Genomic DNA, 20154 nt, shown 5'->3' with positions numbered 1-20154 from the left:
AGGCACCTGAATGGGAGGCTTAGAATCGTTTTGCTTAGCTGTAGACTCCCAGCCCTGTCAGGAGGCTGATCTCTCTGGGTGACCCCTCCTCTATTAGGAATTCTCAAAGGCTTCCAGTTTGCAGAGAGACAATATTGCAAGTTCCTGTGAGTAAATCTCAGTGCTACAGGTAGGGGCAATTGTAAATTCCCAGCCTTGGTTTGTTTCATGGAGTAATAATTCCAGTGGACTTTATCAGATATGTACCACAAGCACTGCATGATGTTTTGGATTCCTTGTCGGTATTGTCATAAATTGAGTTGCAAGATCAAGACATGTATTCACCTCAAGGCAGAGCTGTTTTTCCCAAGTACCAAGCATGACTGGATACTTGATTATTTTGGTTCTTGGAGCCCTTGCCTACTTTATATTTTTTTATCCAAGTTACTCAACATGGCATTTTTAAATTTTCGTCTTCCAACTGCTACCTAAGTCAGCCTGATTTTTGCCTAAACCATTCCATGGCTTTTTGTGTGTGATCCCTTTTCTCCACATAATGAACCCAAAGGGTCTGATCCCAGACTTCCCCTCTCCATTGGCAGCTCAGGAACTTGATTGAGATTAAATACAATGTCAGTCCAGTGTCTTAAAAGTCTACTGTTTATTACTAAGTCTTCAGATCTGTCCAAAGAATTACATGGCAGCACATACCCTCAACTTCTAAATGGCAACAAATGTTGAGCAAGAAAGATTTCAGAGAGCTGAATTATCTCGTTAAATTAACTGGAACATTTTAATTTTTACTAGAGTTGAGTGAGCTTGAGTAAATATGACGAATTGGACCCTCACTTCATTTAGCAGACATCAAACACACACAGAAACGTTGCCCAATTTAATTTAGCCCTGCCAAGCTGGGAAAATGCTTGTACAACATCAGTGAAGAAGAAAAGGACTAAAATTTACTCTCAGTTGAGAGTGCATGCATAAATTCCCTTGACATAAACTGGTGTTGTATATTTATATATATATATATATATACCATAAACCTTCCCTCAGGGAAAATCCTCCAAACACCTGCAACCAGCATTTGTGCTACCATGAGTTATTCCCAGTAATTAGCCTTCCCTTTTGTTCTAAATGGAATATGTAACTCCTGTCTTACACCTCAGGTTTTATCTCCTTTTCCTCTGCTGTCTCTTGTCAAACACATACCAGCACAGTCATTGGTTCAGTCATGCTCAGTAGAGTGGTTGGCTTTTCTTTTCTTTTTTTTTTCTTTTTGCTTTATCCCCTGAGCTTAATGGGCACATTTTGTGAAGAGTGAGCCAACCAGGTAAATAGCTGCTACTATGGAGCTTAAGAGCTACAGCTCTCAAATTAGGAGGTGCTTTTTGTCAAATAGGCCTCTGTAGCTCTAATATTAGTAACAAAACAAGGGCTTTTCAGACAAGAAAAAAAATCTTTTGTCTGACTCTGTATCACACTTAACTCTGTTGCCTTGTCAAATATGTCAATGTTCATATTATACAGCAGCATTCATCTGTGGATGCAAAAGTGCTTTGCAAATATTACCTCTTGAATACTTTTAATTTATATTTAACAACCAGGTTTGTGAGATGGTACTCAAAAAGAATCAGAATGAACTATTTAAAAGTTAGTATAAATAAATTATAGTGATTTATTTGCTTTCCTGTTGCTCTATAGAAAGTTGTTGGCTTGAGCTCCAGGGCACTGCTACCTAAGCATGCTTGAAAGAGCTTTTTTTCCTCCTTTTGTTTTAACAACATGTCCACACATCTGTACATGCTTCTTGGATTCTAGTTTCAGCTTCTTTGTTGTTGTAACTGGCGAGCATCTTCTGGGAGAGCACCAGAAATTAGGTACACAGGAGGCAGAATGCAGCCCTGAGCAGAGGTGTTATGGTCTCAAATGCATCCAACACACAAAACCAGTCATCTTTTTTTCCCAACTTCTCAACGAAATTTTATTACTTTTTTGCATGCTTCAGAGACATTAGCTAGAAACACTACTGAAGGAGTTCCTTGCCTTCAGGCTATGCAACTTGTCCCAGTGTTTTAAGGCATTTTTATTGATTTTTTAAGCAAATTTACTTTGAGCACAGTCTTTCATCCTATGTTTTCTGATGACAAGGCTGCAAGCCTGTTTGTGGAAGGCAAATGCCACAGACAAGTTATGAGTTTTAAACTGGTCTGTGAAACACTGCAATAGGATGGCTGTTACTATTACATGTCTGCAACCACAATAATAGTGAGCTACTTACCTGTTCACTGAAAACACCTTGAATAGGGTATCAGGCATTCCTTATCTCAAGTTTTCAGCTAGTTTATTAGTTTAAAATTATTAGGTTTTGTGAGTAGTTAATTTGCTCATTATGTCCGTAAGAAATGTTAGTTTTATGTTAAAAGAATGCATTGAGGCAAATGGAAATGGGAGGAAGCTGCAGGCAGGCTGTCTTTGGTGATCTGCTTCCCGGGCTCCCATTGGTCTGTCCTAGGTCTTGAATATCAGAGCTGGCACATGCTCACAACATTGCCTTGAGTTTTCTGTCAGCTGCAGGTGATTCTTCCCTTTGAAAACCAATATTTTGGTACCCAAAGCTGGGCTCCCAGACTGAAATATTTAAAGTCTCAGGTCTTTGTTTTCATCAGAGATGTGTACAAACAGTGAGTGAGTGAAATGACATTTGGACTGTGTATCAAGGAATGTGAAATTGTTGTTGTGAAGAAGATTTATTCTTGATGCCAGTTGTGGTGAGGATGCTCTCTGCCTGCTGAGGAATGCAGAGGTGCTGCTCATCCTTGGAGCACAAGACTGCTTTGGGCTGGTTTGTTTGCAGGTCTCTTTTAGGATAATAATTATACAGATAGCTATGTTGTGTAAGAAAACTCCCATTCATGTACACGGGGCTAAAATAATTAGATGTGTTCCTAAGGCAGAGATAAGCATTGCCCTTCTATTTTTTGAAAGCAGATGAACTTGCTAGACCCACCCTAATGCTCTGGGGTTGTCCCCTTCCTGACGGGCTGCCTCCAAAGCTCTAAACCCCTGGCACACAAAGGCACCACGGGACTCCCACCTGGACATGAACGCTCTGCCTGCCTCTGGCGCTGCCTGTCAGACCCACTTCAGCTGGAATCAAGGTAAAGAATCAGCAGCACTAAATACTGCAGGACAAAGGCATAAACCAGCTTTGTAACCCTGGGCAACCTGGGTGTTTGCTGACTGACAGTGTGAATGACAGCCCAGTCGTCACTCTAAAATATCGTCTTCTAATCATTCCAGATGTCACCCGACAAGATGATGGCTACTAAAAAGGGAATAATTTGGGAAAAGTCATAAAGCCCATTATCTCCTGCTGAAACCATTTTTCTTTGCCTCTCTCTGAAGCCTCTGCTAAATAGATCTAGAATATTCCATACGTAACAAGCCACTGGTTTATTAAGACAGGGTGTACACTTAGAACTGCTCTGGGTTACCAAGGACATTCCTAGAGAAAGCCACTCCTGAGCTGTGCCACTCCTTCATGTCTTGGCAGCTGACTCCAATCTGGCCATACAGTGGAGCTGAAATATTTCACCTGTTCCAAAATACAACAGGCAGCAAAAGGCTGTCATGGTAGCTGCTCACACACACAGCCTGACAAACCAGAGAGAGGATGGAGATGATCACAACAGCAGCAGAGTGCTGGGTAGAATTCTTATCATTATCTTTTCTCCTTAACAAAGAAAGAAACATCTGAAAACATTGTTAGGGACTTTTCATTTTACTTAATATATTCAATTGCATTTTAATTTCAATATGAAGAGACGATTTTATTCTGAACTTCAGGCTGAATGAGGGGTTGCACATAAAGGAAATGTAACAAATAAAAAAGAAAATCTCTTTTGAGAATGACAACAAAACATAGCGGATGAAGTGTAAGAGAAAGAGAGGATAGAAAAGACAGAAAATGATGGTATCTAAATCTTAAGCTTTAAATTTTGAAAACACAGCCTGAACTTCTGAAATTAGAATATATTTTGTCATCCAGATAAAACTAAAAATGAACCCCTAGATTGTTTCATTACAGCAGGGTGTTTTAAGGGCATAAATGCAACTGGAAAACTTTCATCGATTATTGTGTCAATTCCTTACAAAATCTAGTGGAAGAGATTGCAGACTGTGAGCCAGAAAATTCTGTATATCATTCATGTTAAATATCTCAATGAAATACACTGAAAGGCTGCTGCCAAACTTGGTAGAGAAGATGAAAGTATGTTTAGGACAACTATTAAAAATCTCTCTCCTGTCAGCTGCATTGGGCCTTATTCTACCATTGTCACTCACACTGGCTGATAAATGGCTCTAATCAATTGCAATGAAAGTAGTGGAATAATTTATGTAGTAAGGAGTTAAATTTGCATGAATTTAGGCAGAAGATTGTAATTGGTCTTAATTAATAATTTCATATTGCTTACTCTCTACCTGAGAAATTCTAAAATGGTCAGGATGGTCACATGGAAGCATGGAAGAATCCCACCTAGAAAAAAAACAGGTTTTCTTATAGGCATTTCTATTGGTGGGTTATGCAAATACAGTTTCTTCTTAACTTATCAGTTGCCCTTGCCAAAAAATTTTGTTTTATGATGTGGTAGTTGTGAAGTTTTAGCTTGTCCAAAGAGCAGCTTGAAAATAGAACCAAAAGCTTGAACTTCCAAACAGTGACTTGAACAGTTTTGTGTAACAAGTTATGGTAAAAGATCATTCTGAAATCCCCTCCCATGCCACTTAGATAATATTGCTTTCTGCTTTAATAATATTTCGGCCATGAATTCTCTTTGTCATGGAGCAACCTAGAACGTCACAAAATGATTTATTTCAGATTTTGTAGAAAGTAATCTTAACTCTCTCTTGCAAGTTTAACAAATTAGGTATTGGTTGTCAGCATCTGTGAGTCTTAATTTTAGCATGGCTGTGTCTCAGTATCTCTGTGTATACGTATGTGGGGTTTTTTTGTTTGCACATTCTTGATTTCTTTTAAATCTATAGACTAGATGTATTTTTATACAAATCTCTCCGTTGTTCATTATTAGGATCCCCATTTCTAACTGAAATACAATTTTTTTTAATATAACTACTCTGTGTGTTACAAAGTTTAGCTAACAGACACAACAATGTACTGGTAACCAGTAACTCTTTCTTTTCCAGCTAAAGTTGACATATGTGCTCAAACGGCAGGAATTTAAAATCAAGGGGCTGTAAATGCTGGCCTTCCTTGGTAATCAAGTCCTGTCTGATAGCAGAATTATTGCAGTGATTCCACTGTGGCAGGCTAAAGTTAGAAGCCAGTAGGAAATAGAAAGCTACGAGTGTGCACATCTATGCATCTGTGTGCCCATAAACACTTGTTTTCTGCAGACAATTCAAGTGAATCTACCCAGTTATGCATATTAGAGCAAAGGACTTTGATTTTCTACAAAACTGTGCATGGATTTTATGTTTATAAACAGTTTTGTCACGTACACAATAAAAACCCACTAAAGAGACTGGAAAAGTGCTTCAAATTCATTCTTTAAATATACCAGACATACATAAGCTGTCATTTCACAATATTCGAGGACAGGCTTTTTTGCTTCAGAAAATTCAATAATTTTATGTATTCTGATGACACTTTCTCTAGAGTTTTGCTGTTGGTTAAAAACCTGAAATGCACTCAGAAACTTCACTTTGTAAAATCATTTAGGCTGGAATTTAGATCAGTGTTTGTATAGTCCCTCTGAACCAATGGGTCTTTTGGAGCTCTGATGTGGATGGAAAGTGTGAAAGGAAACACCGGGCCTGTAAGAAGTAATAGTGAACAGCAGATATTGAGAAAATATCTGTGAGGAACGAAAGGCAGTCAGTTATTAAATTTATTACTGGATACTGCTAGCAGCAATTTAAAAAAGAAAACCAGCTTCTCTTCCGTCTGATATTTCAGCTATCCATTTCATATTGTTCCATTCTTTACGTTGTATTACGAATACCACAGCTCCAAGGAAGCTCAAAAAACTCTAGGGCTGACTGGTATTTGTTATCAATTTTCTTTTATGAAATTATAAAAAGAATGATAAAAAATGTTGTTTGTTATCTTTTTCTAGCAATGTCATGCCCTTAAATACAGTTCGATTTCTCATTACTTTGCTTTAGTGTCTTGTTTTGAGCTACCCATTTTACATTTTCCTCAGTTTTCTATGGAAATTGCATCTGGATATGGTTCAAGACCAATAATTCACTAGGCATCTGGAGTCAAAGAAGTGATATTAACAAAACAGTGAATTAAAAATAAACCAAAAAAACTGCAACTAAAATTTTTATGATATGAGCTGCATTACAGTGCTTTGGCAACTGGTGGTTGGAAAAGTACAGCCAAACTCAACAATCACAGGAATCTCAACATACAAACCTGGTTCCTCGCCTCTTCCTCACACCTTTGCCACTGCCTGCTGCAGGAAATTGAACTCTGCCAGAGAGACCTTTGCTCTCATCCAGTTGCTCTTATGCGTAAATTTTATGCTTTGATTTTTCTTCTCTATTTTGCAGATAGTTAGATTACTGAAGGATAAAAGGACCAGAAGAAAAAGTTCCCTACTTTTTTTCACACTTGTCTACTTCTCAGTTTACAGTCTCTTCACTGCCTAGAAGGAGGAAAGAAAACGAAGAGGAGAACAAATATTATGGCATGCTTGCTTTCCTGAGGCTGGTAATCCAGCCAGTTGCAGTCTCAGCCCCTTATAGCTCAGTTTTCCCAGTAGCTTTAGGAATATTTCCTGCAGGCTTGGCTCTCTGATGTCAGAGCTGACAGAGGGCCACGGGAGATTAGTTTGTAACTAACAATCTCTAATAATTTATTTCAGGATCTTTAAACTTTTGTGTGATTTTCCCATAAAGGTTCTCTAGAGCACATTAGATGGAAAATATTTTGCAAGTTCATTAGAAAAATTTCCATTAAAAATCTGTTTGAGGGAACTCCTTCCTGATTCTGAAATGAAGTTGTAAAAGAGCAGTCTTTTTTTAAGTTCTATTTGTACTGGGAATTCTCAGAAATCCCAGCCAAGAATTATTGTAGCATTGTACAAGGCTGAAATTCCCTGTAGCTCTATGTTCAGCACTTGCTAAGACCCCATGGCAGCATATGCTTTTCTAGTCACATATTTACTCTCTGTGACTGAAATGAATGCAAAATTTGCTATCTAGTTGAGTGAAGTTAACTAGCTTTAGTCGTCTTGGTCAAACCTGAAAACCTGATTTATTATCTATCAAAGTACGTCTGTTTACTCTTGATTTTTTTTTAGTTTCTGCTTGCTTGATTAAGTATTGTCTCCTCCTGTGAAGCTTGGATAGGAATATGCTTGAATATTTTGCTAATGTAAGTTCCAGGATTGGATCCATTGCTACAATTTTTGAGTTCTTTTGAAAAAGGTGAGGTTTCAATTGGTCTAAATTTTTCAGCATAGGAGTCCAACACTGTAATCCACACTTTAAGAATGATCGAATGCTTTAAGTGTTTGGTAGTTCCCCTTGGATATGTATTGTATTTAAAGGTTAAATTAAGCCTTGATGAAAGTGTTTGCATTTAGCTGTTCATTGCTACTTTATCTATTGCTTCAGCTGTGAAAAGCTTTTTTATTTGGTTGAGGTTTGTTTGTTTCTCGCTGCTAAACTTTTCCAACATTTTAAAATTCTGCATTACATACAGGTTCGAATTTTGGCTTCTCTTTGGAGTATTTTACAAGGACAGAGATTTTACATGCTAAAATTCTTTCTGTAAAACACAGCTGTAAAAAAAATGAAGTAAGTCTATACTTCATGGCTTCTTGAAACTCTATTCTCTTTAAAAAGGGTTTATGTAATTTTACATAATTCTTTTGGCAGGAATGTTTATTGCCCAGCTGGGTGAAATTATTAATGTACCTCTCAAGCTGCATTTTCAAAGATCAGAAATATATATATAAACCTCTTTGAGGGTCCTTGATATGTAGGATTTTATTGGAGACCCTTGTTCCACTTGAGTAAAAGGATGACACAAGATGTTTACTTTTAAAAGTCTCTGACATCCTCCTGAGAATGTTTTGATAGAATGGCATACATTTGGTTACAATTAGTAAGCCAAACAATTTTCCATTGTTATCTCAGTGTGTTTGTCTAGACCCTGTAAGGAGCTTTCAGAAAATATCCATCTCCATGTTTCAGTTAATTGATTGCAAGTCCAGTAGGATTATTCTATTTTATAAAGCTCCTTGTCCTTTTAGTTTTAACACAGAGATTTTACACAAAGGCACGTGGTAGAAAGCAAAAGGGAAATATTGGCATGGTTAAGCATAAAGAGATATTGTACTTGTATCAGGACTAATATTCCTGTGTGTGGGAAAAAATATCCATGTGTTCCTGCTACTTCTGTGTGCAAGATGTTATACCCGAGGGCTGAAAGTAATAGTAGTTGGTGTGAAAGTATTCACCAATATCAAGTACAGATGAAAGCTTTTAGAGCCAGCTGAAAGCTGAGTTAATAATTCTTCAGCTTAATATTTGAACTTGCACTCTGTCTGGCATAATAAATGATGGGTGACTTAATTTTATTTGAATTCTATTAGAAGTGTGATTAAAAGGCTCAAATCCTTATCTGACATCTTTGCTGTGTTGTTTTGGCTATTTGCCATATTTGCCATGTAATCGAGAGTCTCATATTTCCTTTTGTAAGATAGCTGAAATACATCTTTCTGTTAAATATCTTACTTTCTATTTAGAGACTGATAAGTCTTAGCCAAGATCATTGTCTGTCTGTTTGGATAGCAAACATACCTTGCTACATACATCCCATATTGCTTGCAGTTGTTAGGAGATTACATGATTAAACTGGCTGTAATGTGAATTAGTGTCTATGTCACAGAAATTCCCCGTGCAATTATCACCCCTTGGAAATGCTGCAGTGCCAGGTTTAGGCCTGATAACAAGAACTGGTGCTTCTGTGCCTCCTTTAATCATCCTCTTTTGTTTACACTCTTTTTGGAGAAGCACTGATCACAACTCCTGTAACAGTAGGTACATGCTGGCAGCAGAGGAATGCAGAGCTTTTATTCTGTTTCATAAACCTGTGTCCTTGAAGTCTTCTGCATCCCTGCTCTGTCAGACTGGTAAAGTCATGCTGCTTTTATGAATTCTTGGTAGGAGTGGTCAATACTTAATTGAATAATTCCCTTTTGAATTATGTCTTTAACAAAACAATTCTTGAAGAGGTCTGCTGGGTTTCGGATGGGTGCATGGGAAGAAAAGCATGAAGAGGCAATTTGTCCTCCAAAGGAGGGAGAAGGGACTGCACTTGAAGCACTTTCTGCAGTTGTCCCCTCTGCTCCTTTGGCAGGGTGGGAAAGGACAGCCTTGCCCAGAGCTGTCCCCTGTCCCGTGCTGCCCTCCAAGCAGCATGCAAGGGAAGGTCTCAGCCGTGGGTCTCTGCACCACAGCACACAACTTGCACCTCAGCATCTCTGCACCGACATCTCTGTGCCACAAAATCACAGTGCCTGGTGTCTCCAAAGCTGGAACCAAGGGTTTGGGCCCCTCAGTGCATCTCAATAGCAAATTCAACCCTTTCCATTCCCTTGTCATCAGAGCAGAGTTATGTCAGTTCCTGTTCTCTAGAGCAGTTTGAATTCAATTTAGCTGGTGATTAAGTCACTTTGTGTGAATTGGATGCTAGTAGGAATGTTTGTTCAAAGGGTTAACTTAACCTTCCCCAAGGTTGTAATGGACACTGGAAGATCAAAAGCTCCTCCAGACTCAAAGAGAGAGGAAAAAAAAATTGCTTGTTTTTACAGTTTTCAGTCAATGTCTTCCTTCTGGGAAACAAGTCTGTGTTTAACATACTTAAACTCATGGTACAAACAACTCATTTTGTCTCTAATCATAAACATAATTTGTCTGGTTTTTCTGTTCTTCAGATTTATGCAGTAGCCATGTTTGTCAAAGTATTTGGCACCAGTGACATCATCTTTGTTGAAATGCCGGACAGCGTGATGAGTCCCAGATGTTAATGCACACCAAAAGCTGAGAAAGAATGAAATATAAAGATCAACTGTAACAGCTATGGAGGTAATAAAAAGTGATTCTGTTTTCTTCTAGTATTGAAAAATAATTATTTCTGTATTTTTGAGGTTTGTTTTGCATACATGATCAATTAGGGAGTGTGCTCACTATATGTGTGCACATAAGGACTGACTGAGATGTGAATTTGGATAAATGCTGAATAGAGCATGATCTAACTTCATAATTGCACTAGTTCTTTTGTGGTTTTTTCCAGTCTTTTACAGTTTGCTTGTGCAGATTATGATATATGCAGAATATGTGTACTGAGATCTAAGCATGCCTCTTTCTTAACTGCCAGGATGTAATTTGTCATTTGGATAAGGGTCTTGCATGGTTATGTCAGCACATCATGTTTTCTAATGTACTGTAACATGACATGCCAATGTAACCAAGGGTAGCACCACTTCCTAATGACATGTCATGGCTGCAAAATGTAGAAAGAATGTGACTTGCTGTGAATCAGGCTTGATTTATTTTTTTTTTATTTTAAAATAAAATCCTTCTCTGTGCTCCAAAAGTAGCTTTCATAGAAGTACGGTTTAGGTTCCTAAGGGGAAAAATCACAAAGGTACTTGGCATGGTTTCATAGTGACCACATATCTACCCAAGTGCCTCATGCTGCCTGGTAAAGGTAACATTAACAAATAATATATCCATCCATCCAGAGCATCCTCAGATGGATAAGGCTGATCTGACTAAAATTTGCATGGAAAATAAAGCAGAGATGCTCCCTTAATTTTGTAACAATAATGAATACTTTCCTTGGATCATTCTGTTAGATATTGTTCACTATCATGAAAAATTCCCATATCCACAGTCAAAAAATTGACTTGGAAAATATGTTTCTTTAATTTATTGCAGAAGTTGTCTAGGCCTTATAGGCATAAAAAATTGTATTAAAGTCACAGAGAGAAAAAATAAATTTGGACCTTTCACATTAGGGTATTGCATCCTATAAAGATGATTAATCAGTTGGATGTGTAACACATATGTCATTATCTTATCTTAAAAGTCTTCATATCAGAAAAAATACAGAAATACATCAAAGTATATCCTTGTTTTAGTTCTTCTTAGTAGATTATCCTTCATGTCTTTTTTAGGAGTGAAAGTTTTGGCATTATTCTCAATACAAGTTTTCTGAAACCTGAAAGTGATAAGGTTTGTGGAGTTGGTTGTGGTGCAGTTTTCACTGTGCTGCACAGTTCTGAGCCAGCCATACGACATTGACATCTCTGAGCATGTGGGAATTATTCTAAAATTATTTGGATTTTTCTTACCTTTTCTTTCAGACTGCATGCTAATTTGTGAATAAACATTAAAACCCAGATAACTTACATTGTTCTTTCTGTTGATAGAACTGTACTCAGTTTACATCTGATGTTGATAACACAAAGAATATGGGATTTTTTCAAGAGTTCCTAAAGCTGTTAGGATTTACAGGTGAGTCTTTCAGATACCCTTACTAAACCTAACATGTCCACAGGATTTTGCTAGATCTCATTTTCAAAATTACTTATGTTACTTAGGGGTCTAATTCACAGTTCTGAAAGCAGCTTGGATGCTTAGTACATTAGATCTCACTGACCTTTAAAGGGACATCTAAGCATTTATAGTCACATACTGAATGTAAGAGGAGCCTGGTAACATTCTTTTTATAGTGTTTCATCACCTCAATCCCTTTGAAATCACTTTAAACATTCTCCTTCAATTTAAAAAATAGGGCATGGATTTCTAAATCATATGTGTACTTAAGAAAATATTATCTGTAATTTATTTAAACCTTGTGAATACTCCAGGAAAAAAGTTTGTTGTGGATGCAGTGTGTTAGTAGGAAATGTGTGCTATGAATTTTGGGACGAATCTTGGGGTTTTGCCACTGATGTGTAATTTTTAGTCATTCCTTGCTGAGCTGTATCATTAGAAATCTGAATCACATAGGCCATGTTTAAATTACATATCAGATGACCCAAATGTTTAAGGCAAGCTGGTGTAATTCAGCATCACTTTAAGCAATTTATGCCACTGAAGATCAACCCCCTCAAACTCCTGCCTCTTCCTGAGTGGAATTATTTCACCTTCTCAAGTCTTTTTTTATACCTCATTTTAATCAGGACCCCTACCTTCCCATCCCTGGCTTATCTGACTGGCTTGTGGCACTGATGCAATTACTGTCTCCACATACATTCTACTCTTAGTCTTAAAAAATGTTAAAATTTCACCTGAAACACAAACATACCTGTTTCAGATAGTGTATGAAAATGCTGAAGAAGAAAATCTCAAAGGGCAAAACAAAGAGAAGTGAGGGGTGAGCAAAATGTTAGTTACATACAGTTTTAATAATACAGTATCCTGTCATGTAATAAAATACCACACAGTTTAATCTTTTTCTGTGCTTTAGTGTCATTTTTATTTGCTGAACAATTAATAGTTTTTCAAACAGAATAGGTTTTCAAACAGCTTTGCCAGTTTCGCTTATTTTTTTTTTCATACCTTCATCTATTTTTCAGCAGTCATTCCCTTCCCCTTCCATTCTTGTGGCCAGAGAACTGTGCTATGACGTGCTGAAAAATGTTTATTAAGGTGATTAAAAGTCACGTTCAGAGTTATTGATTACACAGGCAGTGACTTCTTGCCAGGCCATTACATTTATGCCAAACTGTGTTATCAGACTCTCTGCTAGCATAGCTTCAGTGCAGTGGCTTTTCATCAGTTCTGCTTAAAATACATTGCAAAAATATTTTCCAGAAGCCATGCATGTGATGTCGAGTACAGGCTTTGCAGCTGTCTCTGTAATTCTTAGAAAGGTGAAAAAGCAATGACTTAACACTCTGTACCACCCAAGTCTGATTTTTTTTTCCTAAGGTCACCTTACCTTTGTAGATCTTGGAAAATGATCATGAATATTTATGATGGCATCAAAAAATCAAGCAGCTGCAAATTGTTTACAACATTTTTAAGAATATGAAACCAGCTTCTACTATAAATCAAGTATATCTGCTAGAACTGGATGAAAACTGAAAGCTCTTTGATTCCATCCTATCCTCTTATGTACCTGAGAGCTGAAAAATCATCAGTAGCATGAATCCAAAACACTAATGTGGGCTGTATAGATAAAAGATAAAACCTGAAGTAAAGTATCAAATTAATCATTCTAAAGATAGCTCATGAAAGTAGTTTAATGAAATATTAATCTCCAATAGATGCTGTAAAACTTTGTGGAAACTTTCAAAATGTTGAATCACAGTCTGTCTAAAATTTTATCACATTATGTTTCTTTCCTGCCTTTAGAAAAATACATTATTCCATCACACAGCAGTTCAGATGAGCGTAATTGAAAAAAAGTGCACATTAAAAATGTGCACAATATCGTCTTCAAATATTTGTTGGATTTTTCTTCTACAGAACCATGATTTACAATCTGCTACAAATTTAATAGCTAGCTGGAGAAACAGGCAGAAGTAAACAATTTTAAATCTTGGCACTTCTGCCAAATTGGTATTTAGATGACATTTATTGTATGAAAACATCAAAATATTTGGTTTAGTTCAAACGGGAGGATTAATGTATGTGCTTTAGATGAGGCACACTATTTGCCTAAAAATTATCTTGAGTGAAAAGGAGGATAACTGTTCAGTCCCCTGGACTACAATTTTCGAAGTTTTCCTTGCCAAGTTCTGCCACCGGAGCCGTGGTGACAGCAGCCTCAGCCTGAAGCTCTGCACGGGCTCACATGTCAGGGGGCAGACCCTTGCATATCACTTATGGTATGTGGATTTCATCTTGGGAGTGCTGTATTGAAGCTCTTAATCCATTAAAATGCAACTGTGCTAATAAACAAACTATCTGATTTAGAGACTGCAGTGTCATTTTACCTCTCTTTGGGAGGTTTCATGCTTTCTGTATTTGGTTTCTCCACTTCTCCCTACCCATTAAATGCTACTTGCATTGTCCCTGGGATTTTCACTGAAATATTTTTGACTTGGAAAGCATGTGGGATTTTAGGGTCTTCCCTGTTTCATGTTTAAATATTAATTCAAAGACCTGTATGTTCAGAGGTGCCTGTCTACTTTGCAAGAGGATCTTTGTTGTCTGCCATGTAGTTCAGTCTGTTCAATAAGCAGGACAATAAACTCCATTTCTTTTCCTGCTGCCCAGAGTTACAGACTGTCACAGACCATCCATCCCTGAGCAGCATTGCATTACAATTCAAGTAAACCTCCTTCAACCAGCATGCAAGCCTTCATCAGAAGGCAAAACGCTAGTCTGAGAGGATAATAACTGAGACATTCTTTTAATAAGGACCATTTTTAAATGTTAAGAATGACTTGTTTTAATTGAAGGAGAGGAAAGGAACTCCTACCAAGAGTCAAAGAGATCCCCCAGAGCTCTCTAAAGTCTTCAAATTGTCTTGTATAGAAATGCCTGAGTATGAGAAATGAACAAAGGTTATAAAATCTTTCCAACCATCTCACCGTAAAGCTCATCTGAGTTCTACAGTTAAAAATTTGGCTTCAGTTTAAAATTAGATACCTGACCACTCTATTTACTGAAGGCAAATCATGAGACTCATTTTATAGACCCAACTTTTGCTGAGTTTGTGTAAGCAGGGATGCAGAACAATTACCATTCATCCATTCTTTTCAATCTCCTATACAATATCCACCTGTTCTGTCAGACAGCAGGAATGTTTGCCACAAATACAGACTACTGCAGGGACAGCAGCAGGTGTATGGCAGCAACAACTAATCAAATCAGCTGAATCGGAGGTGTGAACCACATTGCACTTCTGTGCAGTGAAAATGAGCAGAAAGGACACAGCTAAACGGTGGGGAATTTTTGTTTTGTTTTATTTTTAAGATCTTGTTTTTAAATTATAGGCAGTGCAACTAGTAAGTGCAAGAAAAAATAATGAGGACTTGAAAAGAAAATGACACTTCATCCTTCCTGCAAAGGACAGGCAGAGTGACATAGGTATAAGAGACACCCATTGTAATCACTCTCAAAAAGCAAGGCATGGGTTTTGATTTTCCTAAAGAAGCAAATGCAAAAGAACTCTTGTCTGTACCATATGACTCATGATGCTTCTTTACTAGACTTAAAGAGAATTGAACTTGAGTAATAGCACCATTAGAGCTCTTTACCAGGAGCTAGTTCCTGTGGTTTCACTGGGTCCAGCTGCTGATGACTCACAGAGGAAGTGGCAGAGATTAGGTGCACAGGGAAAAAATCTGAACAGCTCAGAAATAAAGGAAATCAACCAAGCATTACCTTTTGTGCACAACAGAACAATGGCTTAACAACTAAGGTTCAAAATGATCTGTCTTATTCCCCTCATTATTCTACAAACCTGGTGCTATTCCTGTTGGAAAGACCACCAGGAAACATGTGAACCACTGTGGAATACACACTGTAATCCATGGAACATCTCAATTAATATTCCCTCTTGACTACAGCTAGAACAATACATAGCATCAAGCAGTTTAATCTCCGGCAATAATGCCTTTTGTAAGATCAAGAGGTCGTTCTCTTGAATTAAGGTTTAAGTGAGGATTTTGAAAATTAGTTAGATATTCTGCATAGTGTCTAGTGGTGGCTACAGGTTCCATAGCTAGGTAAAATGCAAAGACACAGTCTGGTTTTCATTAGAAATAGTATTGTTAGTAGTTTCTCCTTTGTAAATTGACATTGGTTCCCTGGTGAAGAGAATTAATTCTTCCAAAAGGCTTTGTTACAAACAAATATATTCAAGTTTGTATAAAATTTAAATATTGTCTCTGGTATTCAGTTTTGTGCTATAAAAAAATATGTCCCTATCAGCAAAAAGTTAAAGTACCTAACTTAAACGGGAAGATACAGGAGAAAATATTCTGGATCTTGTTTATATTAGTATTGTACAGTAGTTGTGCTGCTGTTAGATCACATCACTACAGTCTCAAACACGTAGCTCAGGGGGTGTTTTCTTCTTGGAAATTGCAAACAGTTTAAGCTCTAAACTGCTTGGGAAGGAGTTCTATCTGAGTTGCTACAGATTGACAAAGTACCTTATTAGAAAAACATACAACTATTTTGACTAGATTATAGCAGTCCTTTAAATTATTTTTTTAAATTAATATTAAGTACTAAGAGCACCCTAGAAATATAAATATTGCTGATTTTGCTTGATCAGCGATTTATCCTTGTTTTTAAAAATAAATTGGAATAGACAGTTTCACCCATGTTCCACTTCTTATTTTCCATAAGAATTTCAGAGGCAAGATCAGTTAGTAATTATTCAGCCATACATTTTATAAACATTTGCTGTAGTGATTAATGTACAACAATTCACTACCACCTCTTTAGATTATCAAGTAATGCACTTTACTTTACACGTTTACCATCAGCTGGCATTTCAAACCCCACAAGGTGACTCTGTGACATTGGTGCATGGCCTCTGCAACACAGAGTTTTGAAAAGGCCCACGCTACCCTGAGCTTCAGGTGTGCTCCAGCTTATGCAATAAGCACTTGAAAAAATATTGCCAATAAAACAGATGCTTCTCCTAGTGTTTTCCTGCGTGGAAACCAAATATGAATTCACTCCATGGCCTCTGTTCTCCCCAGTGCCAGGGCTGCATTGTGTGCAGCGAGCAATAAAGGCTGAATTTGGGATAATGAAGGTTGTGCTGTGCATGGGGAGGTGCCAAGTCTGCAGCACGTGGGGTGCCCGGGGGTGACCTGCGGCACCAGGGGCCCTGGGGAGAGCTGCTCCAGCTGTCCTGCAAGGCATGGAATTCCTCTTCCCTGCATGCAGCCACATGGCCTTCGTGCACTCAGGAGCACGTGGACGGATCGGGTCAGTTCACTTACTTTTCTCTCTTAAAAGTCCATTATTTCTGTTAAAGTATTTTCAGTCATCTCATCCACTTTGACTCTTTGGCACATAGGTGAAGATGAAAGGGATGAAACCTTGCTCCTATCAATGCCATAAATATAGATTGAGGGGGGAGGGGAAGTGAAATGGAGTTAATATGCATTAAAAATTGTTTATTTGATACTGTTATACTATCCCTTTAAGATATGCTAATATGAACTGCTGTCAATACAACATCACTTAGTTGGTTTTCATCTGGACCTCAGAGCACAACAAAATTATTAGTACATAAATCTCTACTAATTTACTCTAGATTATGATTCTTTCATCAACATGCACATATAAATTATATCATTAATCATAATGATTTCTTTCAGTATTCATATGCAGTTTCTTGGGAATCCCACTGTAATTCAGCATGAATTAATGTCCACTTATTGGAAAGCACTACCTACACTGATATTTCTAGGGGAAAAAAACCAACAACTGTGATGCATCTTAAACTACAGCCTAAATGACCGGGGTGCTGGTAAACAGCCACCAAAGGAGCGTCGCCGCAGGTAAAGGAAAGTTGTCTTAAAAGCAGTTTGTTCCAAGGCTCATTAGGCCAGATGGCAGCCTGTCTTCCAGGAGCATGTAAAGCACTTCTGAGGGAATGGGGGGACTTCTCTCTCCTTCACCCTGCCTGGGGAATACACAGAGTGAGGGGAGAGCTGAAGCACGGGGGCATTTCTAGGCACTGGAGGAGGCAGTGCAAAACCATCTGCTGCACTTTTTTGACAGGGCAGAAGCAATAATAACTCCATCAGTCTTAACTGGTAACACTTTCTAATTGGCCTCAACAATAAATTTTGCTGAGAGAAGCAGCAGATTTCGTCCACTTTTCTGCAGGGTGGACTTTAGCCATGAATTTCATGCTTTGAAGTGGCTGGCCCATAGATTAAGGAGGTCAAGGACCTGTGGGTGAGGTGCCTTGGCCTCAGTTTCCCTCACCTAAGAAATGCAGCTGCCTCCTTGAGAAGTGCTGTGCCCTTTCTGGAGGTGAAGTAGGATACTACTTAATCTAGCTATCAAATGTATAAATGGAACATACATATATACATATGCATGCTTCATAAGTGAGACAGTGAGGGGGAAAAAAAGGAACTTCTGACTATAACGAAAGATTCATTAGGAAAAATGAACTAATCAGTGCTCTCCAAGGAGAAATTCATTCTGTTTAGGAGGCCGTACCCTCTGCTGCTGCACATACTTAATATAATTTATATTATTATTTAAATCACTGCGTAAATTTTAGATACTTTTAAAAATCAAGTTAATGGACCATACTTTACTGCTTAGCATCATTTATATCAAGAATTAGTGTCTGTGGAGATAATATACGCTAACACAGAGGAGAAAACACAAACAAGCAAATATCATAAAATTCATCTGTAGCATGGGCTTAAAATACAGCTGCAGAAATGAGCCCTTGGAAGAGTTGTGTGTTGTATGGTACAGCTTTTCCTTTGAGCTGTGTGCATCCCTGTGTGAACCAGTCTTGGAGCACTCACCACCATACAGGGGGCCCAGCCTTGCACTAATCTGTCATGGCAGAATATTTGTCCTTCTGGGAAATGTCTCTCTCTCCTCACTTGGGATGCAAAGGAAGACAAGAATCCAGCATGGCTTTCCCATAGCCATAAGATGGAGACATCAAATTCAAGAATTCTTAGGGAGAAAACAGGCACCTATAAAAACTGCTTAGGAGCAGAAGAAAAAGGCTGAGGCACTTTAAATAGACACAGCCTAGAAACAAAGAGGGATGGAAATAGAGAAAGATAATGGGAACCTGAAAGAGTGAGAGGATCCTGGCAGCTGAGATAAATCCAGGGCCTTCTGCTGTGGGCTCATTAAAAGACAGAATATATTCCCTAAAATGTCTTACCTGTACCAGGCAATAAAACAGCTGTGCATCATTGCTTTCTTCAGAATAGCTGTGCTGTATTTCATTCTTCTTTTTTTTTAACAAGGAGCCCAGTTTCTCAAGCTTTGACATAAAGTCTTTCAGAGCCCTGGATCCCTGTCAATGTCATGCTGAAGCTCAAGTCACAGAAGTGATCCATCGTGCTGCCACAGGAGAGTGGTGCAGAGATGGGACAGCCCGGGGGATGCAGGAGGCACAGGGGAGGACAGGGACAGACCCTGCCAGGTGGGCAGCACCTGCAGCACCAAGTGCGAGGGGGACACAGGTAGTGCAAAGGGCTGCTGTTAGCACTTCCTATTTCATAGAATCATAAAATAGTTTGGGTTAGAAAGAATCTTAAAGATTATCTAGTTCCAACCCCTGAACCAGGGACAGGGACACCAACCACTAAGTTAGAGACTTATTTTGTGTTGCTTCTGAAAAATAGAAAGCTACATAAAGAGAGAGTGATGTTGCCCTTGGAGTGGAAAAAAATAAAACCAAAACCCACAGCTGAGTCCAGGAGGTGTGAGCGGGGGAATCTGGAAGGTAAAAAGCGAAGAAGGGAGAGTACCTCTTCTCTCACTGGAGAAAGTGTCACTTATCCCATCAATGAAGCTTCCCTTTGTGTGGGGAGGGTAGAAGATTTCTTCAGATTGGAGCATGACTTTCTGATTAACTAATTATGTATAATTTCATTAAAGATAGTCTTCCAATAAAAAACAGTTTGGAGTTGAGAATATTTTGCTTTTGCTCCTCATAACTCAGGCTTAAATTCATCCATATTTCATATTCTGTCATTTGCAGTCTGCTTTCTTCCTGCCTGACTTGTGAACTTTCTACTCTGTAAAAGTTGTGAGGTTCATCTATCTAGCAAATGAAGCTCAAGGCGTAAAGTCTTTGTTGTAGCCACAGATAAAAAAGTAATCTTTTATTAACAGAGATAAACTTGGGCCTCTGGCATCTTACAGCAGGCCCTGACAAAGTAGATGTAGTCAAAATTTAATTTTAAACACAGAGAGCAAAATTCGTAGGCTGCACATTGTCACATCCTCTTTGCACTGCCCAGAATTATGTTCTGCCAAGGGGGCAGTGAGAAAAGCTGTTTACCATTGTGATGATTTATTCCTACTTCAGGTTGGTTTCTTTGGGAAGCGCATTTTTTTACAAAGATGTGTTTTACCTTGCAGTTTGGAGCCCCAAACGCCTCTTAATTCTTGAATGTGATGTTGGACAGCTTTCTTTTCTTTCAAAAAACC

At 38.2% G+C, this 20154-nt stretch overlaps 1 long non-coding RNA gene across 1 annotated transcript in view; it reads left to right on the top strand.

Annotated features, from left to right (window-relative positions):
* Positions 1-20154, top strand: part of LOC148222653 (uncharacterized) — an 84646-nt gene that overhangs the window by 7924 nt on the left and 56568 nt on the right. Inside the window, exons 2-5 of the long non-coding RNA XR_015805729.1 lie at positions 9957-10107; positions 11457-11541; positions 16701-16932; positions 17328-17510. This is a non-coding gene — a long non-coding RNA (uncharacterized LOC148222653). The remainder of the gene's footprint in view (positions 1-9956; positions 10108-11456; positions 11542-16700; positions 16933-17327; positions 17511-20154) is intronic.

The sequence above is a fragment of the Sturnus vulgaris genome, chromosome 10 (genome assembly GCF_052056855.1).
Source record: "Sturnus vulgaris isolate bStuVul1 chromosome 10, bStuVul1.hap1, whole genome shotgun sequence".
Classification (NCBI taxonomy): Eukaryota; Metazoa; Chordata; class Aves; order Passeriformes; family Sturnidae; genus Sturnus; species Sturnus vulgaris.
Note: the sequence above shows the minus strand (reverse complement) of the source record. Positions and strands in the feature narration are given on the sequence as shown.